The sequence below is a fragment of the Sapajus apella genome, unplaced genomic scaffold, assembly GCF_009761245.1.
Source record: "Sapajus apella isolate SASKATOON/1434 unplaced genomic scaffold, GSC_monkey_1.0 scaffold31, whole genome shotgun sequence".
Lineage (NCBI taxonomy): Eukaryota > Metazoa > Chordata > Mammalia > Primates > Cebidae > Sapajus > Sapajus apella.
The window spans coordinates 18,537,035-18,556,585 of record NW_022436971.1 but is presented as its reverse complement, the minus strand read 5'-3'; the positions used below and the strand labels follow the sequence as shown (position 1 = coordinate 18,556,585).

The 19,551-nt window shown below is 42.7% G+C and overlaps 1 protein-coding gene across 7 annotated transcripts in view; it reads left to right on the top strand.

The window, feature by feature from the left end:
* The window catches only part of RNF144A (ring finger protein 144A), a 157,591-nt gene that overhangs the window by 7,253 nt on the left and 130,787 nt on the right, over positions 1-19,551 (top strand). For 4 of the 7 annotated variants that reach the window (XM_032294220.1, XM_032294216.1, XM_032294219.1 and 1 more), the window contains exon 2: positions 15,065-15,264. The exons of 1 other annotated variant lie outside the window; for it this stretch is intronic. The gene's annotated coding sequence lies outside the window, so the exon portion shown is untranslated. Of the gene's footprint in view, positions 1-10,851; positions 12,187-15,064; positions 15,265-19,551 lie in introns of those variants that run through there. 2 more of the 7 variants (XM_032294217.1, XM_032294222.1) reach the window with 2 other exon arrangements.

Genomic DNA, 19,551 nt, shown 5'->3' with positions numbered 1-19,551 from the left:
ACAGATTACAGTTCTTTCTCTCTTCTTCTTGTCTCAATGAAGCACCAGCCACGACCCTGAAAATGGAGCCAGTCTGATCGTTGGTGGCCCCAGAGCAGTGGACGGGACCAGGTGTACTGGGAAAAAGGAAAAACAATCTCTGTGTTTAATCTATTGTGAGACCCTAACAAACCGCCCGTATTTCAGCTTCTGCCTCCTCCTTCCTCCCCACTTGCTCTCCTTTCTTTCCCTTTGTCATCACGTGCAGGGGTGAAAGTGGCCAGATACGAGAATAGGATTTCCCATTTATCCAAAAACCGAAGCAGGCAGGAACTTCAGAATCTGATGTGGGCAAGCTGCAGGTAAAGGGCAGGTTTGAGGCCTAGAATCAAGATAGATGCTTCTCTGTAATAGCTGCCTACGTCTGTATGTGGCTGTCTTCTCTCTCTGTCTCTGCGCTGGGGGTGCGTCTCTTCCCATAAGGCCATCAGTCATGTTGGATTAGGGCCAACTCTGTTGATCTCATCTTCGGTTGATTGCATCTGCAAAGACCCTAAGAAGGTCACATTCATAAGCATCAGGGGATAGGAGTTCAGTATATCCTTTGGGGGAGACATGATTCGACATACACACACACACACACACACACACACACACAAACACAAATACTTGCATACATACACACAACACATATGTATGTACCAATAGCAGGTATGATGTGTGTTTGTATTTGGACATGTCAGCATATGTTTGGCCAGCAACATAGCACTTACTAACAAGGACTTAAACAGCTTTCTGTTTCCCTGATAGCAAGACACTGAAGGTAGGCACTTCCAGGCGCTGGTGCAGCTGCTTGGGATGTTGCGAAGGGCCCAGGTTCTCTCTTCTTTCCGCTCCACCATCCTTAGCATGTTTTCCTTTGCCCCATGGTGCAAAAGTGCTGGTCGTAGCTGCGGCATATCCGTGTTTAAGGCAGTGAGAGAGGTGGGGGAGTTGATGTCAGCTGCATCTGTCCCTTTTTGTCAGGAAGTAACAAGCTTTTCCAAAAGTCTGGCAGCTGACTCTTCAGGGCCCAGTGCTAGAGCTGGGCTACATGGCCAGCTCCTGGAGAACGGGAAGGAGAGAAAATGAGGGTCGGCCGGGGAGGAGGTCCTGGAGGACTGGACAGAATAACGCATGTGAGATCCCATCCCATGCGGAGGTTGGCCATGCTAGGTCTTGGTAAACTGCCTTTTTCTCTCTTACCTGCTCTTCCTGGCAAAGCAGGAGCCATATGGATTAGGCCTAGAGCCATGTACATGCAACTTCAAGGATATAGGTGTGGCGTAAGAACACCTGTGCATTCACCAGTAGGCTCGGTGCAGGCGCAGCGTGGGCTGGGAATCCCAGTCCTGTCCTGGTCATCGTGTACACCTCTGGCACCTGGCACACAGGCTTCTCATGGGAGGCACTCAATATCATATTTGTTGAATCTGCATCTTTTCCCTCCAGAGACATTTGAGTCCAGAAACAACCACATGCATTCACTATGATATTCATGAATGTCTTACTCTTCATTTCTATTGTTGTTGTTGTTATTTATTTACTTTTGTTCTTTTATCCATCGTTTGGCAAAAACTACTAGGTACTGGGGATTCAGAGACACACTGGGACTGTACAGTGAAGGTGAGGGCTTGTAGAGAGGAAGGAATGGGGAGGGGGTACCTTTTCTGGAATAAAGGGGAGTTTACCGTTCTGGAGTCCACATGGCAGGGATTCATCACTTAAACCTGCAGAATTTTATTGAGTCCAGTTTCACTCTAGTAAAAACAACTAGCTGGAACACATAGGAAGCCCTGTCGGTCCAGCAAGATTGCTTGCTCTTCACTTCTCCTGTTTGTGAAATAGCACAGGATTTGAGGTGCAGGGTTTTTCATATGCTGAATAAATATTCGTGTAGTCTCTTCTCTAGGCCAGGTACTGTGCTGTCAACTGTAAAAACCTGAGTAAGACTAAGAAGGACGTGTTTGCAGCTCCTCCTGAAAGGAATGCACAGTTTCTGCCTGCAGATTGGCCAAGGGAAGCATTTCTTATCCGTTAATACTTTAATCACTCCTGGGGCTCTCTCCCTTTGGCCTGCAGCTCTGCTTCCTTGACAGTGACCTTTTTTTTTTTCTGTCCCTGGCCACATGCAGCGGATCCAGCCTTTCCTCGTGAGGACCAGCTTGACTGTGCATGCCTAGGCAAGTGATCAGGGCCTTGAGCTATGTCCTGCTGGCCTGGCAGATAAGGGCTGCTTTCTGGAGGCAGGCAGAATTTCTTCCTTGTGGAGTAGGAAAAACAGAATGCAGACAGGCAGAGGCGAAGCGAGGACCTGGAGCCAGGGTGTACTGTGTGGTAGCCTCTGGCCCTGCGGGGCCCCAGAGCCCTTAAACTCTGGCCAGTACTGATCGAGCTGTGTCGTCAGTGGGTTTTGAGTGTGAAAAATAGAATGTAAAGTACCCAGTCATAATCGTTGATGGATTACATGTTGAGATGATTAAATTTTGGATATATTGGGTCAAATCAAATATATTACTGAAACTAATTTCCCATGCTTTTTAATAAAATGTGGCTACCAGAAAATTAAAAAGGATGGCTGTGGCTTTCGTCAGACCGAATTGTGCTGTATCTGGAGGGCCTTGGAGAAGTGTGTCTCTTTCCAGGTTGCTAGCCTTTGGACCAGCTCTCCTAGAGAGCTTACGGGCCCTGAAATCTGGGGTCCTAGCATGGACAGGGCCCCTCATTTGCATCTGGAGGCCTGGTTTGTGCCATTTCACTGTCACCAGGCATGCCCTACATGCCTTGAGTTTAGTTGAGGATGCTTCAGACTCTTGCCCCACTCAGCCAATTTGGAGACGTCCTTCTCTGTAGCCTGTATTATTAACACTCAACTGCCCAACCAACTCAACTCTGTCAGTCTCAATTCAGATTCCAACATGTTGGGGCCTTTTTAAAAAATGTGTAAAATGGAGAGTTTGGGTCAGATGAATTTAACATTTTTCCTTAAAAAACCACTGTCAAAATCCACCCTAATACCCATCATCTTTGTGTGAAGTTCAGTGCTGCAAGCCCCCTTCATTTCTCTGCTGGGTCCACCACCTGCCTGTGTGTTGTTCACTGGCATCATCCTGGCCTTCAGTGGTCAGGGCAAATGGCACCCAATGGATCTTGCACATATATTTGATTCCCAGTGAAGACTGGATGAGAGAAACCTCTGCCATACCTGTCTCTTCTCTGCACATCCTACATCTGCTTCCCAGACCAAGCCCGCATGTCTAGAGTACTAAGTGTGCTCCCAAGGCCACCAGCTCCTCACCTGGGTGCTGCCCTTCTCCACTGGCTTCTGCATGCCCTGGCCTCCGTGCTCCTCCCTTCCTTTCTGGCAACCACATATTCTTCATTTGAGCCCTTGCCTTCAGAGTTGCCCCAGATTTTTTTCTGCATCTTTGAAACCTGTGGCTTTCCCTGGCCTTTTCTCCATGGCTGGCTCCAAGGCCTCCTGTCACCTGAAGCCCTCTGTGGTCCCGGGTTTCCCCGTGGACTTCCTCCTCACCTGCTTTTTCCTGAATCCTCTCCTGCCCCGGTGTCTCCTGCTGTGGCACCCTGCCTTTGGTGATGGTCAGAAACTGGCCCATCCTCTTCCTGCCACTTCTGGGGGTTCTGCTTGGCCCCTTCAGGCCTCGTCAGTTCCCTGAGCAGCTCTGGCATTTCGGGGGTGACATGGAATGAAGTCGGCATCCTGTTGCTCCCTAGGCACAGCAGACTTGGTGCCGAGGGCCTATGAAATTTGCCCAATGAGATATTTTTAAAAATTGGAGACAATTATTGGCTCTAGAGTATTAAAAACAATTGTTGTTAACACATATGACAAGTTATATCAGCAACATTTAACTGTCATTGAGTTGACTGAAACTCCATGCATAGTTACATTGGAATTGTATTTAACCTGATGTGAGGGTGCTTTTCAATTTTTGACATAGAGAGAGATGAGACCTGTGGAAGTCACATGTCCCCAAGTTAAATACTGCCCTTGCCGCCATAGCTCATCTCTCCCCAACTCTCCCTGTCGGTGGAGTTGAGACTCCCAGTTTGACATTTATTTGTTGCACTTCCATAGGTTGAATGTACAGCGAGCTCGGCTCCTGGAGCTAAGCTCTGTGTGTTACTCATTTTGAATTTTAACACAGGATGTGGCATGCTGAACTTCAGTCTGTGAAACTTTTCACTGAACTCAAGACTTTTTTTTTTTTTTTTTTTAATAAGAGACATTCGGATCCTGCCTGAAAGGCTGGGTTTTCTTTTTACTGAAACAGCACAATATGGTGGTTTCAAAACCACGCATGTCTATAAACTGACCCCAAATGGAAAAAACCCTTAGCTAAGATGCTAATAAAAATAATTATTGGGAAGCTCATACAATCATAGTTTGGAAGACTTTAGCTTAAATTACATTGGAATATTTCCTGGTATTGACTTATGTATGTTATCCACACCTACTATTTATGTAGAAATCAATTTAGCTACAATATAACTACCATTATGTGATAATAAATAGCTTTGGAGATAGGATAAAGTTGTTCTTGTTAAGCATGGAACCGTTATTTTTTTTGGAAAACATTTTTCTAAGAGAAAGTAGCTAAAAAGGGCATTTTCTAGTATGATGAAGTGGGGCCTGCTGCAGGAAGGAAATAAATATAAATCATGTTGGCTCAGCAGAAAGAGTGAATTTCTAGGCCTAAACTGGGTGAAAGGATGGCTTAAGGAAAAATGCATCATTTTTCTTTGCAATGGCATGATTACTGTAGACAGTTGCACTTTGGGGAATCCAGCTCAAAGAAATGATGCTAAATGTGGAGAAAAACAAATGCTTGATGCACAAATGTATTTCTTCATGGTTTTTAAAGAATAATAGCCCCAAATGGAAAACATCTAAATATGGCTAAGTAAATATCATGCTCTAATTAGATAAGATTTTTAGAGATAGTGAGCATGGGAAATGTTTATAATAGATTATTAAATGAAAACAATTTTGAGACAGACTTGTACAGTTTGATGTACAAACATGAAAAATGTGCTGAGGAAAGGAATCAGAACTCATAAGGACTGTGACATTTTCTCTAGTTTTAATTTTTCAATTATGGTTTTATTTCATTTTTAGTGCAGTAAATTATTTTAGTTTTGTAAAAAATTAATTATAAATCTGTCACCCCCTCAGTATACACATACAAATTTCATTACTTCATATACCACAAATACACACACACACAAACACACACACACGCATGTTTATATATATGTATATACACATATATCATTTAATTTTTTGAGATAGGATCTTGCTGTTGCTTGGCTGGGGTGCAGTGGTACAATCTCAACTCACTACAGCTTCAATCTCTGGGGCTCAAGCAGTCCTCCCACCTCAGCCTCCTGAATAGCTGGGACCACAGGTGTGTGCCACCACATCCGGCTAATTTTTATATATTTTTTAAAATAGAGATGGGGATTTGCCATGTTGCCCAGGCTGGTCTCGAACTCTTGATGTCAAGCATTCCTCCCACCTTGGCCTCCCAAAGTGCTCGGATGACAGGCATAAGTAACTCTGCCTGGCTAATTATATATATTTCAACCAATAAATCTACCTTATATCTTCCGTGGACATTTTGCTGCTGTGGGGTTGAAGTGAAACAAGGGAGGAACCCTCCTGTTATTAATAAATTGGACAAAGCCATGCAAGCTTCCACGTTGCCCTGAAAGGGCTGCCCTCTCAGGCTGACCTGATCCCATTCCCTGCAGGTGTGGCTGAGTGCCGTTCGTGTCGGAACTGGGACAGTGTGCCTTGCAGAGTCCAGAAGCATCTCCTAGTGCAGCGGCTGTGGTCAGTGCTTGAGCAGAGAAGGCAAGACTGTGGGGACAGAGACAGGCTCCTGCTCAAGACTTCAGGCCCTAACCTCTCTGTAAATGTTCCTGTTTTATTCACCTCTAAAGTGAAAATAGTACTAGGGCTACTTCTTTTGTGGGGATCCCCTGGGGATTAAAGAAATCATGCCTTTGAAATGTTGAAGGAAAACCACGAAGGCCTATCCAAAATGCACATCCACAAATCACCCTTGGAATTCCACAGGTCAGAAGCTGGGCTTTGGGAATGGGGAGGAACGGGCCCTGCTGAGCCGCCCTTTCCTCACTGTGGAAAACTTCATTGGCTTAATAAAAGACTGTCCCCTGGTCCACAAAAATGGAAAGTATTTGAGCCATCTGGTTTTATTCCTCCTAGTTTTCAGGTAAAGTTGGCCTAGATGAAATAATGCCATATTTCCATATTTCTTTTGAATTATCTGTTTTGGTGGTTATTTTGTTTTAAATTTTTATGGTGAAAATGCCAGAGGCTCTTGTATTATTTAGAAGTGTGCAGCTTAATCTCCAGATATTTGGAGACTTTTAATCTATCTTTCTCTTACTGATTTGTAGTTTAATTCCATTGTGGTATGACGGCATACTTTACGTGATTTTTGTTTTCTCCTTTGTTTGTTTTTACATTTAAGGTGTGTTTTGTGGCCTGGAATGTTTCCTTTGAACTAAAGGAATGTGTATTCTGCTCTTGTTGGATGGAATATTCTTTATCAAGTAGATCAGGTTGATTGTTAGTGCTATTCAGCTCAACTATGTTCTTATTGATTTTCTGCCTGCTAAATTTGTCCATTTCTGATAAAGGGGTGTTAACGTCTACAACTGTTAGTAGGGGATTTGTCTGTTTCTACCTGCAGTTCTGTCGGTTTGCTCTGTTGTAGGGTATTATATGGTTAGCATTGTTATGTCTTGGAGATTTGATCCCTTAATTATTTTGTGATGGCCCTCTTTGTTGTGATGATTTTTCTTGCTTTGAACTCTGCTTTGTCTGAAATTAACATAGCTAGTCCAGCTTTATTTTGATAAGTGTTAGCATGGTATATCTTTCTCCATCCCTTTCCTTTTAACCTGAATCTTCCTAGTTGAACTGGGTTTCCTGTGTCCAACACAACATGTAGTTGATGCTTGCTATTTTACCCACCCTGAGTATCTGTACCTTTTAACTGGTATATTTAGACCATTCACAATTACACACACATTTAAAATAGAAAATACTGCGTATTGCTATTTGAAGATTTTTTTTTCCTTAGCATATTGTTACCTTATTCCTTTACAAAATTACACAGTCAAAGGAATTGCTTTGTAAGCTCTTTAAAATTGGTATGTGTTTTATCTCACCATTCTAAATAAACTATTTTTTCCTGTGGTAATGCCTCTACTATAACAAGGTCCTTATTTTGTGCCTACTTTGGTATCCGGTTGGGTAAATCAATTGGTTCTTTGTGAGCAGTTTAAGCCTAAGACTCAGCTTCATTTTTATGAGTGATATCTTAGAATCAGGAGTGATGGTGGAATTAGTCAAATGCCTTTTATCACAATAAGAGAATTTTAAACAATACTCTTTAATTAATTTATAACCAATGAACCAAAGAGTTTGTTCCATAGCTATAATTTGACAAATGCCTCCACTACTGAAGAGTGTGTTTCATTTTCCCCCAGAGAAGACAAGTGCAAAATAACTCACTGCAGGGCAACTCTGAAGGGATCCCTGTGTTTCCCAGCATACAGACTATTAGTATACGATGCATGCAAACAGAGAGGTGCTTTATCAAAGCGGGACAAGACGTCTATTCACAGTAAAGTCAAACAAACCACACATGTGAAAACCTCCACTTATAGTGGCTGCTTAAGCTTAACTGCACAGAGCTATACTGCTTTTTGAAATATTAACCTGCAAATTCAGCAGCAGCAAAAAAAGAAAAGAAAAAAAAAAAACCAACAACAACAAAAACAACAACAACAACAAAAAAAGCAGTCCTAACTTGGAAATTGAAAGACTGGAAGAGGAGTAGAGGGATTCCTTTGTAACTCGTCTGTGTACATGTGTGTAAGGAATTGTAGGTAAGTTGGAGGGTCTCTCGTGAGCAGTATTTTGCTGTGATAACCAGTGGGCACAGAGTCTAAAACACTCATTCATTATGAAGAAGAGAGAGAAAGGATATGGAGAAGGAAGAGCCTTCACTAACTGGGATTTCTATGTGGATTTCAGAGCAGACCTAACTCTAAGGATTTGCTTCAGGGAGCCTGCAATGCAAATAAATGCTGTCTTTTTGTGGGATTTTAATTTAGGGCTTGCAATTTGTTATACGTATGAGATACAATCCTTGGTGAGGCAAAATAAAAATAATTGTTTTTTCTCAGTGTGTAGTATCTCACGGGTACTGTATCAAAAGTCTTTAGCCTCTAAAAATTTAAAGTTATAAATGCAGAGAGCAAAAAAAAAACTTCAAAAGAATATAAAAGAGAATAAAATTTCCTTTATTTTAAAGCAATTGTCTACATTTTAAAATTTTCATTCTTCTAGAAAAATTGTATTTTGAGTATATAACTTAAACGTATATTCACAAATGGGATCATAGTGTATAAATATTTTTGTACTGTGCCTTTTTATTTGCTAATGTATCTTAGACATCTTTTCATGGCAAGACATGCAGGTTCAGCTTATTCCTCACTCCTATAGCTGTATTATTTATTCAGCTTCTCTTCTATTGATGGATATGTAAGCAGATTTTCAGTTTTTGCTATTGTGAAGAATGCTTTCAGAGTTTTTTGTTTTGTTTTGTTATACACGTCAAATTTGTTTTTGCCAATGTATCTCTAGAGTAAATACTTAGGGCAGCACATGAGTGTCAGAGTTACATGTGTTTTATATTTTGATCTGTTTCCAAGTCATTTTCCAAAGTGACGTCTATCCTTATACTGCTAAAATATGAATGAAAATTCCTCTTTCACCACATTCAACAGTATTGGGGCTTTATTCAACAGTATCAAGATTTTTAATCATTGCTGATTTGACAAGTGAAACATGGTATCTTTTTACTTCATGTCTTTAGGAGTAAGTTTCAGAGTCTTTTTAAATGTTTATCAGTCACTGCTATATTTCTTTCTGTTAACCTATTCACCTTCTTTACCTGCTTTCTATTGTAGTGTTTCCTATTGATATTTTTCTTAATAAATTAGAAGTATTAATTTTTCATTCCATGAAATGAGAGTATTTATTCCCAGTTTTGTTATTTACTTTTTACTTGTGTTATGTTATTTTTTTCCAAATAGAAATAACATTTTTATGTAGTTAGAACTTTATGACTTCCTTATTTTCAAAGTTTGCTTTGAAGGCCTTTCTCTGTGCTGGGTTATACATATTTTAGTTATTTTTTTTCCTCTGGTAAAATTGTAGTTTTACTTTTAGCATTATTAGGAAACCAGCCTAATCTTTATTCCCAGCCTATTTTCTCCCCATCTATAGCATCTGAAAACTGTTTGGTGAATGACCCATCTCTATTCTGAGATACCACCTAGAAGTATTTAACGATATCTGCATAGAAGACTCTGTGGAGTCCTGGATAAGAGCAGGTGTTCTGCAGCTGGATGTGGGTTGCTACTGACCAGCTATTTGATCTGGAAAAGGATTTTAACCTGTTTCCTCTTATGTAAAATGCAGCTCTTTTGCAGTAGCTATACTTTCGCCAATATCGTGCTTATCACAGCCAAGTTCAGTGACTATCACAAGGTCAAGGTGGAGTAGATTCCGTCTGTGCTTCTGATTGCCAACTAGGCCATTGCGCCCTCTTCCTCCTGAAGAATCCCCTGCTCCCTTGAGACATGTGCCATCCGACTTTACCATCCCTTTTCCTTCTTCTTTGAGCCTTCTACAGATACTCTCTCCTCTTGTCCTCCTCCGCATTCATAGACAAGTTTAGCAACTAATTCACCGTCGTCTTCTTCCTTCCCATCACTACTTTAGCCATTTCAGCATCTGCATAGCAGGCCATTCCAAAACCAGATCCCTCACTTTCTTCCTTGGCCTCCTCCTCCTCCTTTTGGTCACCCTCTTTGGTCCTACATTAACTACCCATCCCTGCAGTAACATGCGGCTCTTCTAAAATCTGGACATGCAGCGTCTCATTCTGAGGGCACCACCCTCTCAGCGCAGCTCCCCTGTTGCTCCTTCCATGCTGGTCAGTCTTCATCCCTGAGCTGCATCTCTGTGTCTGGACATCTGAGAGCCCCGCGGCCCCATCCTCAGGCCTTTTCAGCTGTCTTTCCCTTCTGCATCCCTGCCCACGTGAGCTCATTTAGCCTCCAGTGTTAATGTTAACAGCATGTAGTTGGCTTCTCACTTTGTGTCCCCACACCACCCCCATGAGCCCATGCTTGTTCTTGGCACGGCAATCTGCACACCTACCCTAGGGCTTCTGAGGGACACCCGTGTCATGGACAATGTCGCTTACACGACCGTTCAGACAAAAGTCTGGAAGCATCTTTGACTTCTTTCTTTCCCTCCTTGCTTCCCTACCTCCCTTCCTTTCTCCCATCAAATGCTTTGGGAGGTACCTTCAGAATCTGTCGGATTGCTGCTTGTCACTGCTTTTCACTGTTCCTTTAGGCTGAGCCACCTAAGGGAACACTTCTCTTAGGAACTGGAGCGGTTTGGCCTCAGGGAGCAGTGAAAGCAAGGAGAGCTTCACTCTCACTGCTTGTGTGGGGCGGTGGGCATGTTTTTGGAGCATGTTCTTCTCCATATGTTCTCACGCCCTGCTTGCTCATTTCATGCGGGAGTCACTTAAAATATTGCATGTTTAGAGAGGCCTTAAAGACTAAGGAAATGGCTTAGTCTTCTTTTCTTTACCTGGTTGTATTTTATTGTAGCACTTATCACTAACTGATGGCATGCATATATATATACACACACACATATATAGATGCATATGTGTACATGTGTGCATATATAGATACACATATGTATACATGCTTGTGTGTGCATATCAATAAATTCTCAGACTGCAAAGTTCTAAAGGTTTTGAGTGGTTGTCACTGTTTTTCTCATAAGCCTTTTTATTGTAGTGATTTCAGCAGCTGCTATTTTTGTGCCTTTATTTAACAAGGAGTCATCTTATATAATCTTAAAAAATCACCAACAGGATCCTTTTCTATATTGATATACACACACTTGGTGAAAGAAAGAAATGAATAAAATAATTTCCTTAATGTGTCTTTTTGCATCAGGTTGACTTTCTCAGGTTATTCTGAACCATTGAGTCTTTTGTTCATAACTTGAAGTAGCATCTGTGTTCCTAGAAAGGTGTAAATTAATTACTTGTATTGAAATTGCCAGAGAACCACACTGCTAGGAATGAGAAGCCCTGTCGTATCCTTTAGTATATCAGATTTTCTCCGAGTGACACACAGTTGTGTATGTGTGTGTGTGTCACTGAGGGCCAGGTGTGGTCTTATAGGTTCCTACATTGTCTGAGCTCCTTGAGAGCAGGGACCACGTCTTCTTCACCTTGTTATCACTCCTACTGGGTGACTCAGCACACGGCTGGGGTGCAAGAAAAGGTTGAGGAGTGCATAAACATCTACTACACCTGTTTCTGCTAAAACCCAATACATGCACTCCTGGTGTTCTGCAAAACCAGGTACTAAAAACATGAGACCTTCATGAGAAACATAAGGACAGGGACTGACCACTCAATACCTGTGTGGCTTTGTAACTGGAGTAGTATGAAGAACAATTCTTGATTCCTAGGTACCCATGCAGCCTGGCTGGAGGCTGTGTGTTACAAATACAGATGACAAATGACCAAGTGAAATGCTGTGGCACTTCATTAGTGCCCATTTGCCGGTGCTAGGAAAATGCAGGTCCAAGTCAGTTGTGTGACCATGGGCTGCTGTCCAAGTGGGGACAGGAGGCTTTGCAACCTACCAACAGCCCAGGAGTCACACTGGGCTCCCAGCACACCCCTCTGGGGAGAGGGCTCTGTGGCCAGGCTCTCTTTATAAATCTTTTTATAATGGAGCTGGAAAAGGCTTCATTTGTCAGTGCACCAGCTGAGCAGAGAGTTTTCTTCCTGCTGGAGGTTATAATTCTGTTTATAGGCTCTTCTTACCTGGAGAAAATGGCAGAAGCTGTAGTAAAAAAGACTATATTGTCTTTTGTTTGAAGGCTCAGAATTTATTGCCAAATAAAGGCAGAGAATAGATTTGCAACAATGTGGATTCCATTTTCTGGAGTGGGTATCTTGATGCTGCTCAGGACTGAGGAGGAACAGCTTTCTGGAGGTGAGAGGCTTGCTGTGTGCAGGACCAGGTGATGATTGATTGGAGGCTGTGTCAGGGCTCTTGGCTGGGGAGACGTTAGCATTAAAGACTTTAGCTTGAGCAGCCTGATCCTGAGTGTTGCAAGAAAATTAGCTTCCTTAGGCTGCATGTGGGCAATGCTCCTTATTTTAGTAAAGAGGCAGTAACGAGGGAATATCTGCCAAAAAGATATGTAGGCCTGTCCACCTGCCTGTGTCTTCTGTCTGGTCCGATGGAAACACTGCTCCTCTGATTCTTTCCTTAGAGAAAACCAGGACGGCCCTGCGGAGGCAGAGTGGGAGAGAGAAAGTTGCAGTTGAATTTGTTCTTTGCTTCCTGAACAGAAATGCCTAAAATTAAGCAGAGTTTACATGTAGTGTCGCAGTCCTGATGAACGAAAGCTATACTGAGAAAAGAGAACATTTGGGAAATCCTGAAGTAATCTTGTCATCGTCTTTTAAAATTTTTTCCACTTGGCATGTATCTTTCTTTTTAAATAATAGTTTTATTAAAATGCAATTCACACAGCATAAAAGTCATCATTCTGTAGTATGCCATTCTGTGGTTTTCAGTATAGTCACAGAGTTTTGTAACTAACATCACCATCTAATTCCAGGGCCTTTTTGGCACTTACTCCTTATCCTCAGGTTCCAAGCCTCTGGAAGCCTGTGATCTACTCGATGTCTCTATGGATTTCTGTTCTCAACCTTGTATGTGAATGGTTCCATAAAATATGTGTTCTTTTGTGTCTGACTTCTCTCATCTGGCACAATGTTTTCAAGATTTACCCATGTTGTGGCATGAATCAGTACTACATCTCTTTATATGGCTAAACCCACTGCATGGATTCACCTCTTTTTTTTTTTTTTATACATTCACCAGTTGATGGACATATGGGTTGTTTTCACTTTTTGGCTATTATGAATAATGCTGCTGTGAACATTTCTGTATAGGTTTTTGTGTGTAGGTATATTTTCATTTATCTTGAGTACTTACCTAGGTGTGGAATTGCCGGACCGTTTGACAACTCCATGTTCAACACCTTGAGGAGCTACCAAACTATTTCCTAAAGCAGCTGCACCACTTTACTTTCTCCCCAGCAATGTGTCAGAGTTCAAATTTCTCCACATTTACACTTGTTATTAGCTGTCTTTTGATTCTAGTCATCCTAGCGAGTGTGAAGTAGTATCTCACTGGAGTTTGGATTTGCATTTCCCTAGTTGATTGGTCATGAAGAGCATCTTTTCATGTGCTTATTGGCCACTTGAATATCTTCTTTGGAGAAATGTCTATTTCCATCCTTTGCCCATACTTATATTTGAGTTGTCTCTTTATTGTTAAGTATTCTTTATATATTCTGAATCTGAGGCCTTTATCAGATATATGATTTGCAGATGCTGTTTTGCATTCTGTGGGTTGTCTTTTTGCTCCCTCGATGGCGTTTTTGACATACAAACAATTTTAACTGTGATGAATTGCAATTTATCTATTTTTTCTTCTTTTTGCTTTTAGTGCCATATTTAAGAAACTATTTCTTCATATGTGGTCATAAAAATTTACTTTTATGTTTTATTCTTAGAGTTTTATAAATTTAGCTATTATATTTAGGTCTATGATTCATTTGCTGTTAGGTTTTGTAAAAGGTTTAAAGTCTGTGTCTAGATTCAGTTTTTCAGCACTATTTGTTTTTTTTTTTTTTTTTTTAAAGCACTATCATTTACCTATTGAAATGTCATGACACTCTTGTCAAGAATCAATTAACCATAAACATAGGGACTTACTTTTGGACTGTCACTTCTAATCCATTAATCCATATGTCCATCCTTATGTCACTATTACACTATCTTGATTAATATAACTTTATAAGTAAGTTTTGATATTAAGAAGTGTAACTCCTCCAATTTTTTTTTTTTTAAGATTCTTTTGACTATTAAGCGTGTCTTGGATTTCTTGGTGAATTTTAGGATCAGCTTGTCAATTTTTATTTAAAAAAGGCACTTGTGATTTTCATAGAGATTACATGTAGTCTATTCACCAATTAATCAGTCTGTTAATATATTAATTTGGAAAATGTTGCTGTCTTAACAACATTGTCTTCCATCCATGAACATGGGATGTCTATCTTTTTAGGGCTTCTTTAATTTCTTTTAAAGATGTTTTAGTAGTTGCTAATATACAGATCTTACACATCTTTTGTTAAATTTGTTTTTAAGTATTCTTTCTGGTGCTATTCTAAAGTATGTTTCTCGTAATAACATAGAGTTGTTACTCATTCAACCAATTCCTGCCGTGTGAATGGAGTGTTTAAACCATTTAGTGTAATTACTGATAATGTTGAATTTATGTCTGCCATTTTACTATTTGTTTTCCATGGATCTTAATGTTGCTTTGTGTTCGTCTCCTCTTCTGTTTTGCCTTCTTTTTTATTGGTTTATTTTATCCTCTTTTAATTCTATTTTTATTTTATTATGTACTTTTGAGTTAGTTTTTTTCATTGTTGCCCTGAGGAGCCAACTTTTCTGTGGATTTGCACCTCTCTTTATAGGAGACTCACGGGGCAAAGCTGAATGGCTGTGATTGAAAAGGAGGGGACAGAATGAAGCTTGAGGGACAGTTTGTTATCTCAGAATTGTCTGTGTTGATGGATTTATCCATTAACTTTTTGGCAGATTTTTTTAAACATAGTAAACCTCAGTTTTTTTTCTCCAGTGTACTATTATGCTTCACAAATCTCTGACTGGATAAGATTTCTAATGATGTCAGTAGCCTTTCCCCTGGGCTTGAAGGTGGGAAAGCCTTTGTATCCTGCTCTTCTCTTCCCTGCTCCTCTAACTGCCTATGTCCTTCTGTTGTTTCTTAGGCATCCAGCACCCTGCGGACTGTGACATGCCCCCAGCCTCCCCCAGCTCTTCAGGGAGCCCTGGTGCCAGAGACGTTCTCCTGCTTCTCCCTATGTGCGCCTGACCTGAAGGCAGAGCCGTCTGGGTGTGCATAAGCACAGCAGGACACCAGGACCTGGCCTGAAGATATTTCCTCTCCTGCCCTCTGGACTTCTCAGAGGTAACTTTGAATTTGGAAAATGAAGACTTGCAAACCTTCCTTGATCTCTTCTTAGTGGAATCTCAGGCCATTGTTGGTAGGCCTGCCTGGGTGGATTTTTCTATACCTCTTAAGCCACGCCATATAGGCAGTTTTCTAGTAGGTTTCCCTGGAATGAATTTTAAGATAGTGTTCAATACATTATTTTGTGCTATTGTAGTTATTTATACTTTGGAAAGAATTCCAGGTTTGTTCATTTGCTGCTTATGACAATCTTTTGCGTCTCCTGTTTTAGATCTCCCTGATTCACTAGTGCATTGAGAACACATGGACTGAGCTGCTGCACGTGCCAGGCACAGCTCTAACACAGAACACAGTGGAGCAGTACCAGTGCCTGCTCTCACGAAGATTCTGCGTTTTGGGGAGTACAAGTGGAGGATGGCGTGGGGACAGGCAGGAAGATACAGACAATTTCCATTTGACAGTGGTGGAAGCAAATTATATGCTATGCAACAAGATCTAGATATTGTAGAGAAAAGAAAAAGTAGACCATGTTTAGTGGGATGGGGCAGGTTGTAGTTTTAAGTGGGGGGTCAGGGAGGTCTCTAAAGGTGAAATTGAACATGGACTTGAAGCGGGTGCAGGAACTAGCCACTTAGCATCTGGGCAAGAGCGCTGTAGAGAGAAGGACTGGTAGCTGCAGCGTACTGACAGCTGGAGGAGACGCAGGCCAGGGTGGCTGGAAGGACGCAGCACAGAGCCATGAGTTGGGGCTGGCTGGGAAGTAGCAGGACCTGGCTGTGCCTGGCATTGCAAGCTGTTGGGAATTCTAGGTTCATGACGGGAAATCAGTGTAGGGTTTTAAGCAGAGAAGCAGAGTCTGTTTCATTTTAATAGGCTTATTCTGGCCTCCACATTGAGAATAAACTCTAGAGGGTGGTGGACAAAGGTAGAAGGTGGAGACTGTCTTGAACGAGATGTAGAAATGGAAGACAAGGCCAGAGTCTAGGAGACCATCTCAGAGGCCATTGCAGAGGGTGGAGGACAAGGGTAGAATCCAGGAGACCATCTCAGGGGTCATTGGAGAAATCTACTGCAGTAATCCAGACATGAGGCAGTGGGGCACACTGGTGATGGCAGCAGCAACAGAGAAGAGTGGCCACATTCAGGATACAGCTTGAAGACAGAGCCCTTACCATGTCCTTACAGAGTGGTTGTGAGATGAGGAAAAGGGGAAAGCCTGTGTTGATTCCAGGGACTTTAGTTTGAGTCACTAGATGGAGTTGCCATCATGGAGATGGAGTAGTTTGCAGCTAGAGGAGGTTTGGGTGCAAAAAGGGATTCAGAGGCTGAGTGCAGTGGTTCATGCGGGAGGCCGAGGTGGGTGGATCACCTGAGGTCAGGAGTTCAAGACTAGCCTGGCCAACATGGCAAAACCCCTTCTACTCAAAATATGAAAATTAGTGGGGCATGATGGCAGATGCCTAATCACAGTTACTTGGAAGGCTGAGTCAGGACAATTGCTTGAAACCTGGGAGTCAGAGGCTGCAGTGAGCCGAGATTGCGGCACTGCACTCCAGCCTGGGTAACAAGAGCAAAACTCCGTCTCAAAAAAAACAAAAAACAAACAAAAAAAAACAACAGAGAGACAGATTCTGAGTTCAGTTTTGAACTTGTTGAGTGCGAGAAGATTATAAGACACCCACATGGAGATGCCGAGTGGATGCTCCTATCCAGATCGTTGAAGAGGGCAGTCTGTGCCGGAGAGGTGATAGGAGTCTTTGGCCTCTGGTTGGTATTTCAAGGAATGAGATCAGATGAGACCCCCAGTGAAAGAAGAGAGGAGCTGTAAGGACTGGGCCCTGGGACATTCCAGTTTCATGAGGAGCAGAAGACGACAAGCCAGGAAAGGAGACCAAGAGAGAACAACCAGGGAGATGCGGGGAAACCCAGAGCCTGGGGAGGAGGACTGAGAAGGGAGGCTCGGATCAGCCGGGGCCAGTGGTCTGGTGCCTGTGGCAACACGAGCTGGATTGGAGAGAAGGGTGCAGGGGACGATGTGGAGACAGGGACTCTGGACAACTCACTTGAGCTGCTGCAAAAGGGAGCAGAGTCTGAGGTGACATCTGGTAGTAAAAAAGCTTAGAATTAGTTTTCAGTTGGAAGCATTATCAGCATGTTGATAAGGGGCGATTCAGTAGAGAGGAAAATATGGATTACATGGGATGGAGGTTGCTGAAGACACTTCTTGAGTAGGAGAGAGAGATGGGTTTGTAGACACGTGGAGTCACTGGCTTTAGGAGGAACGTGGATAGTTATCAGTGGGGATGGATCAAATGACAGATACATGCGTGGGTGGTACTAGGAGGACACTGTGCAGTTCTCTTCTGATTGCCGACCTTTCTTTGTGAAGTGGGAGTCAAAGCCAGCATCTGAGCATGCCACGTGGAGGAGGGATTGGAAGTTTGCAGAGACCAGCAGGCAGCAGAAAGTCCTCTAGAGAGGAGGTGCAGAGCAGCCATCTGATGGCCTTCAGAGCCCACTCGAAGCTCTGGCTTCAGATTCAAAGAGCCACTCTGGGTGATTGAATGCTTCTCCAGATAGCCCTGCGGGGGAGCTGATACATGCAGGAGGTCAAGAACTGAGAGATGTTTTGGCCAAGCTGAGAGGGACACAGTGAAAGTGTGGGTGGAGTTGGTAGTGTGTGCTGGGGAGACAGGATTCTAATCTCAGGGAGCGTGGAGACAGGGAGGTGAGGGGAAGGGACAGCAGGGCGGAGGGAGGAAGGAGCAGAGGAGGAGCCACTGGAGATGCGGGAGGGTGCTGGGCGCTGTGGGATTCACAGTGGCACAGGCAATGATCTGAGGTGGTGCGAGGAACCAGCTTACGGGGTGTCTGCGGGAGCCCCAAGTTCCAGCGTTCCTGCCTGCAAGCCTGGCTCCTCAGTCATCCTGCCTCCCATTTTCATTGTCTTTACTTTAAAACGGCTGCTGGGGAGATCTTCCCTTCCACCTACTCGATTGCCTACTTACCTCTTTGGTGATCCTGGGAAGGCATTGCTAAGGTGTCACTGTTGCATTTCCTGGCTGGGACACTGTGACCCAGATGTGGCCACTGTGAAGGTTGACATTTGGAGCTTCCCTCTCACTTCCTCTTCCATTCCTTGGAAAATAAGTGCATTCCAGATGTATGTTTATTTTTTAATCTTAACTTTAGCAGATTAGGATTATTGCATCTTTCCTTGCAGTGCACTTACTGGTCATGAGATACAGACTCCTCTGGGGTGAGGGGGACATTAAAGCACCCTGGAGAAAACTCATCACGAGGCCAAGTGGAATTTTGTGTTCTCTCTGTTGGCCATGCCCACCTCCCAGGACGCTCTGTTTGGGAATCTGTCTCAAACAAAGCCCAAGAACTGTGAAGTGACTTCATATTCACAAAAGAGTCATGGTGAAGTGGCCAAAATACTAGAAAATGACATTCCGGCACATGCAAAGATGTTTTTTAATGGTTAGGATTTATAAAGAGAAATGGTTTTTGTGGACTATAAACCATTCAGCCTTCTATGACTGAAGTAGTTAAATCTGAAATGCAGGTTTTTGTTCTGTTCTGTTTTGTTTTGTTTTTCCCAAGTGGAAAATATCAGTAGTTTAAAAAGAAAAGAAATCTTTGGTTAAGAAACTTGGCCTTGGCCTTGGCCTTGACCATCACTCAGCCTTGGGACCGGCCACGTCTGGGGACCTACAGCTTTGTGTGGCCGGCTCATTGCTGGTCTGACTGGTTAGCCTTTAGGGCAAAGGTCATTTTTAAAGCATGAACCAGAAGCAAAAACATCAATACCTGGCTCCAGTTTCTCATGGTTTCAGAGTTGCTGACATGGAGAAATGAGCAGTATTTTTAGAAATGGAAACAGAGATGCTGTTCTGAGATGCAGCGGCTGATGGTGTTGTGAAAATCCATCCTAACAACCACATTTTCCACACTGAGCTCAGTTACAGCTTTCTGGGGTTTGTTTAACTTTGTGTTTAAGTGCTTCGGGCCATGTTCCTCCATGTACTGTGCTCTAGGCTACGATGTGAAGTCAGTCTGTTGCTGGGTCAGTCTTCTTTGAGCCTTCCCTGTGTTTACACATGCCATATTGGAGGGGCAGAGAGAACGCCAAGTGCCTGTTTTCTATGATAAGACAGATGTCTCTAGAAAGATCAAGTCGGCATTTAATGAGCATCCACTATGTGCAAGGTCTCATGCTTGAGGCCCCGAGGATAAATGAGAAGACATAGGCTGACTTCTGTTTGTAAGAATGTGGTT